At 49.4% G+C, this 10,908-nt stretch overlaps 1 pseudogene; it reads left to right on the forward strand.

The window, feature by feature from the left end:
* The window catches only part of LOC102853140, a 29,524-nt pseudogene extending 18,857 nt beyond the window's left edge, over window positions 1–10,667 (forward strand).
* Window positions 10,668–10,908: the final 241 nt, after the last annotated feature.

Here is a 10,908-nt window from a genome sequence, read left to right on the forward strand (position 1 = left end):
AAGCAAGGTTGTATCATCTGCATAATGCAGATTGTTGATGATTCTTCCTCCAATCCTGATGCCACATTTCTCCTCATAGAGCCCAGCCTCCTGGATAACCTGTTCTGCATAAAGATTGAAAAGGTATGGAGACAGGATACAGCCCAGAGCAGAAAGAAGGTAAAGCCCGTTGCCCAGCCCCATGGTGCCTCTAGAGCCATGCCAACAGCAAGAGGTTCGTTTATTCATTGCTGACTCCCAGACTCACAGCTGTGCTACCAACAGTGGGGTCTATTAGGTAATTAAGTGCAGGACACAAAACATATCTCACCGTACACGTCCAGGCTTTAGTCCAACATTTCCAAGGCACAATTCCACAGTTAGTCCAGGCTTCGGTTTCAGTTCAGTAGTCAAATCCAAATCATCCAACAAGGCTTGCTTCATTATAAGTCAGCTTCTCCTTCAAACATCTGGGAAGAATAGCCAAACCTTTAACAGTGGCCAGCACTAACGCAAAAACCTCAAGTCACACCTTGCCACCGTTTTGTCCACAGCAATGCCACAGTCTCTCCACCACGAGGATCTCACTTTCACCAGGGTCTTGCCACAAACAGCCTTGCTCACCTCAAGTCTTGCTGTCCCATGTGAGATGTGCTCTTTCTCTTATCTTAGTTTCACAGCTGTTGATGATTTGCAACACCATGCCGATTTGCAAGACCATGTGTCTACAGTTAAGGTAGCTGGAGACCAGAGGGGCTAATTAATGGCTAAAAAAAAGCCAACTTTTAGGCTAAAACCACAGGGTCTTTAACTGGAGTAGAAGGCTCCCATAGTTCGTGGGAGTAGGGACAAACCCTAGCAGCTAAGCCAAGATGAAAATCAACAGTAACTGTAGCTACCACTTAGGGCACTGCTGCTTGGTAGGAACCAAGTCAAGAAGACCTCAAACCATCCTGGGAATTTGGTTTGGGTATGGACTCCATCCAATAAGTGGGACAATGGAGATTCAGAAAAGTCTTCACTTTTTCTAAGTTACAATCAGGGAACATAGAGGCCAGAGGTCTTTGGATTTGTCTGCCCCTCCTATGGCATCCTGGGGAGTGCAACCAATACACTCAGCTGTTAATCAAAAGGTTGGTAGTTCAAGTCCTCTCAGAGGTGGCTTAGAAGAAAGGCCTGGTGCTCTACTGGAAAATGAGAAGGAGGGAGGGGAAGCCAACAGTCATTGGAAGCCTAATGGAGTGCAGTGCTAACCTGAGATGCTTGGAGTCACCAGGTTGTTGATATTGTAGTGAGGTGCCATTGAACTGAGTACAACTCATAGCTTTCCTGTGAACCCTATTCTATCTTGTGTCATCTTCTCTGAGACACACGTGAGTTCATTGCTGCAGTCACTGTGTCAATTCATCTGGTTGAAGATCTTTGTCTCTTTTGCTGACTCTCCACCTTACCAAGAAAGGAAGCTATGCTACCAAGCCGAAGGTGGATGATTTTCATCTGGGACCCTCAACCAGGTTCAAATTGTCTTCCTGTCAAACATTCTTCTAGGTGGTATAGCACTGGTCTGTGCGTTGCTGTACAGAGGTAACTCGTGGTTGCTGTGATGCTGAAGCCTGTGACAGTGATGTGCCAATCGTGGTAATGGGCACCCATGGTGGACAGTGATGGCTGGAGCTTCCTGACTAAATCAAGCCTGGAAGCAGGAGCGACATCCACTTCTGAAATGGCTTGCCTCCGGAAACTCTATGTACGAACAGTGCTCAGGCCATTGGTTCATAGTGCCGCTATGAGTCGTCTACGACTCGACGGCATCAAACAACAACAACAACAACCTTACCAAGCATGACGTGCTTTGCCAGATACATGCCCAAAAGCATGTGAGACAAAAATCTTCCTCCAACACGGATGAGTTTGCTCTTTTGACAATTCATGTAGTCGTCTATACTCGTCGCCAACAACACAATTCAAAGGGGTAGTAGATTCCTCTTCTGCCCTCCTGTCATTATCCAACGTCCAGACGACTAGGATGCAATTGAATATACCTGGCTTGCAGCAAGCTCACTTTAGTCTTCAAACCAACAGTGTTGCTCATTAGCATTTGGGAGAGGTCCTTGACTGCAGATGTCACCAGTGCAACACGGCTTCAGTAACAACATGCCCAAAGTAAGTGAGCCAGAGTTTTGTCATCTTTGCCTCCAAGGAGCATTCTGGCTACTCTTTTTCCAAGACACATTTGTTCTTTGGGCACTCCATGAGTCAGGGTTAAATCAACAGCAACTGTTTAAGTTCTTTGGTTTCCCTGTCCTACAAATTGTCTCCTGTTGTTGTTGTTGCTGTTGTTATGTGCCATCGAGTCGCTTGTGACTCATAGCGACCCTATGTACAACAGCTCTAAACTCTGGTCTGTCCTGTGCCAATCTCATTGACTCCAACACACTCATCCTGATTGCCTCAGTCACTGAATCAATCCATCTCCCAGAGGGCCTTTCCCTCCTGCGCCTGCCCTCCACCCTCTCAAGCATGATGTCCCTCTCCAAGGACCAGTCTCTCCTTATGACATGACCAAAGTATGTCAGACAAAGCCTCAGAATCCTTGCATCCAAGGAGCAGCCTGATTTAACCCTCTCCAGGACGAATCTGTTTGTTCTCTTAGCAGTCCATGGCACCTTCAGCACTCTTCTCCAACACCAAAGCTCAAAAGCATCAATTCTCCTTCTATCCTCCTTGGTCATTGTCCAGCTCTCTGATGCATAACAAGTAATTGCAAAGACCATGGCCTGTACCAGATGCACCTTTGTCTCCAGAAAAACACCCAAATTGTCTGCTAAGAACTCCAAAATATAATAACTGCGCGCGTGCGCGCGCACACACACACACACACACACACACACACACACACACCCCATCTTGCAGCCCCAGGCCCTCTAGCCAAGGAGGACAGTCCTCTTAATCACACTCAAGGCAGCCTATTTTCACAGTTTAGTGTGTTCACGTCATGGTTGAAATTCCAACTTTGTTCTGTCATCTTCAGCAAGTGTGGCCCTTCCTTGAACCTCAGTGAAACAGAAACTTAAATTAAGTAGAATTATACACACAATTGCATGTGGGATTCCCTCAGGACGCAGCATCGGAGGGGCAAAGCCAAATCAGGTATTGGTTACACTGGATGTGTAGTTTTATTTAATTTTAATTAATTTGTAATTATATTTTGTTGAGGTTCAAGGAAGGATGCTACTTGCCCCAGGTCACATAATAAAGCCGGAGCTACATGCGAGAAGCCACATCCTGGACTGTGGCAATAGACTGCCTCGCATTTGATTAGTAAGTGGGCTGTCCTCCTGCACTGGAGGCCCTGGGGATGCAGGATGTAGTAGAACTGTTGTTGTTGTTATGTGTCCTCAAGTCGCTTGAAACTCATAGTGACCCTATGTACAAGAGCCCTAAACGCTGCTCTCTATTCTGTGACAATCTCGCCGTCTCCAACTCACCTACTCCCACTGCTCCAATCACTGAATCGATCCATCTCATCAAAGGTCTTCCTCTCCTGCACCGTCCTTCCACTCTCCCAAACATGATGTCCCTCTCCAAGGACCAGTCCCTCCTTGCAACATGCCCAAGATATGTCAGACAAAGCTTCAGAATCCTTGACTCCAAGGAGCAGCCCGGCTTCACCCTCTCCAGGACAAACCTGTTTGTTCTCCTAGCAGTCCGTGGTATATTCAACATACTTCTCCAGCACCACAGTTAAAGGAATCAATTATCTTTCTATCATCCCTAGTTACTGTCCAGCTCTCCAATGCATAGCATGCAATTGCAAAGACTATAGCCTGGATCAGGCGCACCTTGGTCTCCAGCCTGATGTTGTTGCTCTTCAGTACTCTGGAGTGGTCTCTGACAGCTGACTTTCCCAATGCAATTCGTCTCTTGATTTCTTGGCTGCTGTTACCAAGAGTGTTGACTGTGGAACCAAGCAAACTAAAATTGTTAACTATCTCAATCTCTTCACCATCCATACTGATGCTGCCAATCGGTCCAGTGGTGAGAATCTTTGTTTTCTTGATGTTGAGCCTACTTTTGATGGCAATGTGGAGCTCTCAACTAGACTTTGAGAAGTATCCTACCAAAAGAATCTCCCTCTTAGAAAGTAAATAAGGAGATACCCCTTCAAAATGTCGTTTTACTTAGATCCTCAATCAATACCCAGCAGGAGTCAAGAAATCAAAAGCCGTGTTGCATTGGTGACATCTGCAGTCAAGGACCTCTCCCGAGTGCTAAAGAACTACAATGTTAGTTTGAAGACTAAAGTGAGCCTGCCGCAAGCCAGGTATGTTCCTAGGCGTCTGAACGTTGGACAGTGACAGGAGGGTTGGAGAGGAATCTATCCCTTTGAACTGTGTTGTTTACAAAGAGTATCGAATATCCCATGATTTGTCAAAAGAACAAACACATCTGTATTGGTGGCAATGCCACCAGGGTGCTTCTTTGAGGCAAAGATGGTGAAACTTTCTCACATACTTCGGGCATGTTATCAGAAGGAGGTGAGTCTTTGGAAAAAGGCATGTTAGGAAAGGTAGAGGATTAGCAAAAGAAAGGAAGACCCTCAACGAGATGGACTGACACGGTGACTGGAACAATGGACTAGGACACAGCGGCGACTCTGAGTCGTAGTCAGCACAACAACACCAATTAACAACAATATCAGCAGCAAGTAGCCACATTTCAAATACCATTTCTAGGGCTACCATACAGAAAGAACATGCCATCATCACACGATGCTCCACCAGGCAGGACTGGTCTAGAGGCAGGAGGGTTTTCTGGCTGTGTCACCTAGTAATTTAGGGGTGAAACTGTGCAGACTCCGTGTCAAATTCCTTACATGCAGAGACATAAGCCAACAAGGCCTGGAGTGAGGAGGAAGGAAAGAGCGTGAGGACAGGTCCTGACACCCCCTTTTCCTGCCCTCACAGACTCTGACCATGTACCACTGTATCCCGGAGTTCCAGGAGGGTACCTGTAGCCAGTACCACCTGAACGTGATATTCCTTGATGCCCCAGAAGGTGAGCCGAAGCATCATGGCCTCCTCATAGATTCGGAAGCGCAGTGACCCATGGAATAACATAGAACTACCCCATTAGGACTTCCAAATCTGTGAAGCAGATTGCCAACCTTTCTCCCCCAGAGAGCTTGATGGAATTGAACTGCCAACCTTTCCGTTATCACCCAAAGAGTTAACCACTGCACCTCCAGAGTGCTCCCAGAGCCCAGGCCCAACAACACCCAATCCTGTGTCTTCTTTCAGCCGCCGATCACTCAGCATCTCCTATGCATCATACACGCTGATGGCTTTATTCAGAGCCCCACAGAGTCCCTAGGCAGTGTAAAAGGGGATCGACCACAGTACCTACTGAACAGATGGAGGTTTGAGTCCTGCTGCAGACACTTCAGCAGAGAGGCCTCGGGATTTGCTTCCAAAAATCAGCCACTGAAAACCTTACGGAGCGAGTTTCCATTCAGACACTCATGGGTCTGCTGTGACTCAGAGGTGACTCATTGACAACAGATTTAGTTTCTTCTACTCCTTCATTCAGTTATTCAGGAAATATCACTTGGACATTTACTGAGTGCTGGGCCTGTTTCTTGGCATTGGGAATAACCGGCACAAACAAGAAAAAGACCCTTCTTCTCCGAAGTCCACACTCTGGGAGAGAGACAAACTAACACACAAATATGTTATGTTCATCTGTTATTTATCCTTTCAGTGAGTCTTTATAAACAATTCAGTATATGGTGTAATAACAGGTGATGGTAAATTGTCATTATTGTTAGGTGCTGTCGAGTCGAATACGACTCATAATGACCCTTTGAATGATGGAGCTGGACCCTGTCCTGTCCTGCACCGTCCTCAGCATCGCTGATTTATTGAACCCATTGCTGCAGTCACTGTATCCATCCACCTTGTTGAGGGTTGTCCTCTCTTTCTCTGACCCTCCACCTTTCCAAGAATGATATCCTTTTACAAGTAGCATACAAGATCATATTGGTGAAGGCGTTGGTGCAGACTTGAGGAGGAGAAGAAGGGGGAACTCTGGGGAGAGGAGAGTTTGCTAAATGGAGGGGAGGTTATGAGCCTGAAGGATTTCAGGGAAGAGCATTCCAGGGAGGCGGAAGAGCAGGTGCAAAGGCCCTGAGGCACGGATGGTGAGAAGCCACACGGTCACGTGGCTACAGACGAGCAAGGGACAGAGTTGTAGGAGAAAGAGACTGTGGGCTTTTTTTAATATATATAATTTTTTTAATTGTGATTTTAACAAAAGTTTACAGAAAACTTGAATTTCCATCAATTCATTGTTGTACATTTTCCTCCTTCCCACACCCAGTTTGCTTTTCTCTTAAGAAAAATAAGTTCATTCATTGTTGCACAATTTCCTCCCCTCCCCCAGCCTACTGTGCTATGTTCCTCTTACTCTGGACTGTTGTCATGCAAATAATGCCTAATCATGTATTCCTTTTAAACAGTTCTTTTCCTCATCTGTTCCAATGCAGTGTTCATTATTTATCCCCTATTTTCTTCATTTTCCCCAGCCCCCATGTAAGACCTATTTTGTTTTGTTTTGTTTTTTAATTTTATTTTGTGTGTGTGTGTGTGTGCGTGCACGTGTATGTATCATCAAATTAGATCTGATTGGTACAGGAGGAGATTGCCCCTTCTTCTCCAGCAGAACATCTGGTGGATTCGAACCGCATACCTCTGGGATTACAGTGCAGCTTCTTGTCATTAGGCCACCAGAGCTCCCCTTTAAGTCCTGTTTTATAACAGTGACATTATGCAGTATTTGTCAATTTCCAACTGAGATATTTCACTCAGCATAATGCCCTCCAGGGCACCAATTTGGTATAATATTTTATGACCTTCTTGGGTTTTCAGTGCTGCATAGTATTCCATTGTGTGAATATATCAGTTTCTCCTTTCATTTGTTCATGAACATTAGGGTTGCTTCCATCTCTTTGCTATTGTGAACAACGCAGCAGTAATCATGGCTGTAAACATATATCTGTTTGGGTGGCAGCTCTGGTTTCTTTAGGGTAGGTTCCCAGTAGTGGAATTACTGGGCTTTTGTGCTGAGTGTGAGGCGGAAGCCTTCTGTTTCTTGACTCATGTCACAGGCGCCCCCTGGTGGCTGTATGGGAGACAAACTCACAGATGAAGGTTGAGCTGGAAAACCAAGTATAAAGTGAGGGTCAGACAGGAAACCATGAGGGCTTGACCAGACTGGAGTTGTAGAGATGGTCAGAGATGGTGAGAGTCTAGTGTCTCCAGTCTAGGGCACCAAGAAGGAGAGAGGATCCTGCACTGGAAGCTCCCTGTGGAGCCAAGGTTAGATCTCACCAGGACTTTTAGAAACTAAACATGGCCAAAACTTTAGGTCTCACTTTGTAATAATAACAACTAATATTTACATAGCTCTGCCCAGGTACTATGCTAAGTTCTTTATTTGCTCACTAACTCCCAGTAAGAAGCCTCTTTGGTTCAGGCTGTTATAATCTCCATTGTACAGGTGAATAAACCAAGGCACAGATACCCATAATCCCAAAGAGAGATTACTGGAACCCATCAAGCCGGCTCCAGAGGCTATGCACTAACCACTGTGCTTCCCAGCCTCTAAGCTCCTGCTTTCTCTCTGCAGAGAAGTGAAGAGGGGAAGAGACCTTCCAGCTCCAGATGGAAACAAGGTGGGGGCTTGGGAATCTTGAGCTGGGGGTTGTGGGGAGGGCACAGGACTGTTATCCAGGCTCCATCAGTACCCATCCGCCCTGGAGGGCAGGGATCAGCCAGCCCTGGGGTGTGAGCTCCCAGGCTCCCAGCCAGTCCCTCACCTCTCTCCTCATCTTAAGTCTGGTCCTACCCTCCCCTCGCCTGTCTTCCATCGAGTCCTCCCCCATCCTGCCCTCCATGCAGTCCCCCATCCTACCAGGTAAGTGTGCCCCAGAATAGCATCTCCACTGTGCCAACGTGATCCATGACCCAGGTGCCCAGAGACAGCTCCAAAACCCAAATCTCTCCCCAAGCCTGGCCTTCCCCAGACACCCTCACTCCCACCCTAGGGCCTGCTCTGTCCCTCGGATAGTCCAACCCAGGTCTGCCCCACATACAAACATACACTGGAAATCTGGAACCCTTGTTGTTGTTGTTGTTGTTCTTGTTGTTGATTGCCTTCAAGTCACACACGACTCATAGCGACCCTATAAACAAAAGGCCTGAAGCCCCTCTACAACTATCGACATTTATCAAAGTTCACAGAGTTTTGGGAGGCATTTTGTTTAGGAAGTGGATGCCACTCCCGCCTCCAAACCTGTCATAGTATGTTATTGTTGTTATGTGCCACTGAGTCACCTGTGATGTAGAGCGACCCTATGTACAGCAGCTCTGAACCCTTCCCTGTCCTGAGCCAGTCTCACTGATTCCAACACACCCATCACCCCAGTTACTGTGTCAATCCTTCTCATCCGAGGTCTCCCTGGAACCCTTGGGTGGTGCAAATGGTTAGTTCACTCTGCTGCCAATTGAGAGGTGGGACATTTTAATTCATCCAGAAGCGCCCCAGAAGAAAGGCCTGGTGATCTACTTCCCCAGTCAGCCCCTGGAATCCCTGTGGAGGGACCACAGCGCTAGCCTGACACACACAGGTTTGCTAGGAATTGGAGCCAACTTGATAGCAGCAGACAAGACGCTTAATAGATAGAGCATCTGCTGTGCACCAGGCCCTGTTCTAGAAGCTGGGGCTCCGCGGGGAGCAAGGCAGCCCCTCCTTCCTCAGCAGAGCTAGCAAAGAAATAAGAGAAGCAGATAACGCCCCCAACTGTGATTAAATATTGCAAAGAGGGCCTTGCAGGATCCGTAGGAGGAGAAATCAGATGAGCCCACCATGGGCATGCAGTGGGAGGGACGGGCCAGGGGGTGGCAAAGATGACCAAGTGTTTCCAGGCAAAGAGGGTGAGGGAAAGAATTCCAGAGTCAAAGGGAGCATGTGCAAAGGCCCTGGGGCAGGAGAGACAGTAGCTTGACAGCAACAATAGGCCATAGTGAGAGGAGGTGAGGCAGAGGGGCACAGAGGTGGAGACAAAGTGCAGGAGGTGACATACTGGATTGTGGTTGATGACGCTCCCTGCTGTTGGGATCAGTGGGGACAAGGACCCCTGAAAGGCGGCTACTACACTAACCCAGGTGAGAGGTGATGGGAGCTCCAAGAGGAGCAAGGTGATGGAGGGAGACATAGGAGAACAGAGGGCAAAGGCTGAATCTGTGAAACCCCCAGGTTCCCGGGGGACTGAGAACACAATGACCGTGATAGAGGTCTCCCTGTTCACCGGCTTCTACCCCAACGAGGACTGACCTCAAACAGGTAATGTGGGCGGAAGGCCCTGGGTGCTGCGGTCTCTCTGAGGAGTTGCTTCCTGCTGAATACAACCCCTGGGGGTACTCAGAGGGTCTCGCTGACACACCCCTCTGTGGCCTCCTCTACACCAACTGACCAGCAATGTGGAGATGTACGCCTTTCCAGTAAGAGACCAAGGCACACTCCAGCCACAGCACGGTGGTGCTCTACCTGGAGAAGGTGAGGAGACCCCGGGGCTCCTCAGGGGCCGAGGACCGCCAGGACAATCCCTGGTCTCAAGGGGTGAGTCTCATAGGAGGCGTTCCCTCTGAGGTCAGCTCCTCGGGGTCTGTTCTCTGTGGTCATCACTCTATGGTGAGTTGACCCTCCGTTGGATTTTAGAGAGGATGGGCAGACAGAGGAGTGATGGGCCACTGGGATGGCAAAGGTTCTAGGAGGGGACTGTACATCCTTCTCCCTCAGAGCAGCTGGTGAATTCGAACCGTGTGCCTTTGGGCTTGCAGCGCAGGTTCTTACCACTAGGCCACGCACTCCCTAAACAGTGATGCGGTAGTGAAAACCTTGTTCATAGCTCAGGCCAATCAATGTCTGCCAAGTTCAGTGACGGGTGGTCAAGGCTCATGATCATGTCCTGTGGCCAGCACCCAGAGAGGTCAGTGTCCCTCGGTCAGCTCAGCAGGACTCCTGTTCCCCCCCAGCTCTCCCACAAGGAAACCACCGTGCTGGGCTTCCATGTCCATAGGTTGCTGAAGGTGGACTTCCTACAGGTCACCTTGGTCACGGTCTAGATGATAATGAGCCGTGTGAGCCGGGGGACTTGGGGGTGGAGAGGAGTCCCCCCCGGGTGACAGCTGCCAAGGGCCAGGGCCAGAAACACAGTGGGCGGATGAGGGGCCCAAGGAGCGGACAGGGCGCTGCTGAGGGGACCAGGCCATGGCCAGCCAGGTAGGAAAGGTTGGGATGGTTCTGAGAGGGCGGGGCCAGCGAGGGGAGACAGGGCGGGGCGAGGAGGGGCTTGGGAGGAGCGGGGTCCACCTGGGTCCATCCAGCTGGGCGGGGTCACAGGGTGTGGAGCAGGGTCTTGGATGTGGACCTAGGTCTAGGGGACTCAGGGGAGGGGTGAAGCCAGGGCCGAGGTGGGGCTGAGAGGGGTGGTGCTTTGGGGGGGACTGGGCAGCGTGTGCCCACCAAGCCTCCCACCCCGGCTCCCCGCAGCCCTGCGGTGCAGCGCCTTCTACAACCTGCCCACCGAGGAATCCTTGCTGCGGAACATCTGTCACCGGGACGTCTGAGGATGAGGATGAGGTGGTGGGGACGACCCTGAGGGACCCTGAGTGTGGATGGAGGTGAGGCCAGAGACAGAGGGGGCCAGGAAAGGCGACACCGGGAGACAGCGATGGGCGTGTGAGATGGACACGGGCCTAAGGCGGAAGAAGCAGACATGAGATGATACATCAGAAGGGCTTGGGGCGGAGGGGGGGGGGGAGTCCTGCTGCCGTAAAAGGCCAGGCCCAAGGGCGGAGAGTGACAGAC

This window comes from Elephantulus edwardii, unplaced genomic scaffold (genome assembly GCF_000299155.1).
Source record: "Elephantulus edwardii isolate Elephantulus edwardi_28Jun2011 unplaced genomic scaffold, EleEdw1.0 scaffold00237, whole genome shotgun sequence".
In the NCBI taxonomy this organism is placed as follows: Eukaryota; Metazoa; Chordata; class Mammalia; order Macroscelidea; family Macroscelididae; genus Elephantulus; species Elephantulus edwardii.